The sequence below is a fragment of the Triticum aestivum genome, chromosome 5A, assembly GCF_018294505.1.
Source record: "Triticum aestivum cultivar Chinese Spring chromosome 5A, IWGSC CS RefSeq v2.1, whole genome shotgun sequence".
NCBI classification, from domain to species: domain Eukaryota; kingdom Viridiplantae; phylum Streptophyta; class Magnoliopsida; order Poales; family Poaceae; genus Triticum; species Triticum aestivum.
Window position 1 is genome coordinate 272873904 of NC_057806.1, and position 917 is coordinate 272874820.

The window sequence follows — 917 nt, forward strand, 5'->3', positions numbered from 1 at the left end:
TTAGTCCTTTCGCGGGTAATTCAACAGATCTAGCACGCCCCAGCCCCGGCCGCGCAGAAATCGCATGCTTCCAGGCCAAAATTAGCAGGGATACTCCGGAAAAGAAGAAAGGAAACTGGTGCGAGGACGGCCGGGCGTGCTTACCCGGGGATCTAGGGGAACCTGCCCGCCTAAGGACCTCCCACCGAGATGAGCGGCAGCTGCAGAGAGCGGAGGAAGAGGATGAGGGGGTGGGTGGCGGCGGTGGTGGCGAACCAGGCAGAGGCAGGAGAACCAAGTGCTAGGCTTGGCCTTTTATACGCACACATATTTTTTCCCCAGCCCTCTCTTGTTTTCCCTGAGGCAAATAAATAAATTATTTAATTTCATCCGCCAGTTTTCATGAAAAAATGGTAAGAGATAAATAGGTTGGTTTGCAATAATCTATACTATAATGTACCGATATAAAAAAGCGATATTTCTTCTTTAAATAGTATGAATTGGTCACGTAGTATAAAAAGAATGAATTGTGCCAGCATTTCATCTTTTCTCTCGAAATAGGCTTTCGTCCAGCTTTATATATAATGCATCAACCGAACAAAGTACACGGCCGAACAATACAAGGTGAAGAGGTAGGTCTCTTACAAAGCCCATCCTAGAATAATCGCACACGCACACCACAAAGCGACTACGCTACTAAAAGATAACATAAGTGGAACTGAGTACAACGCCATGCCACGCCCTAGTACACCTAAACTCCACGACAACGTCCTCATAAGGGAAATCAGCACAACGCGTCGCCGCTGCCGAGTCCACAATGGACAAAAGGTTTTCACCTAAAACCCGGACACGAAGGGGATCACCACGACAATGTCTTCAAGAAGAGAGCAGCACCCGCGAGCAGCACCGTCGTCGGTGCCGGAGCGTAGAGCTTTCGC

General features: G+C 48.7%; 1 protein-coding gene across 1 annotated transcript in view; it reads right to left on the minus strand.

Annotated features, from left to right (window-relative positions):
* Positions 1-309, minus strand: part of LOC123102963 (actin-3) — a 2765-nt gene extending 2456 nt beyond the window's left edge. Inside the window, exon 1 of the mRNA XM_044524442.1 lies at positions 145-309. The gene's annotated coding sequence lies outside the window, so the exon portion shown is untranslated. The remainder of the gene's footprint in view (positions 1-144) is intronic.
* Between the last annotated feature and the right edge of the window lie 608 nt (positions 310-917).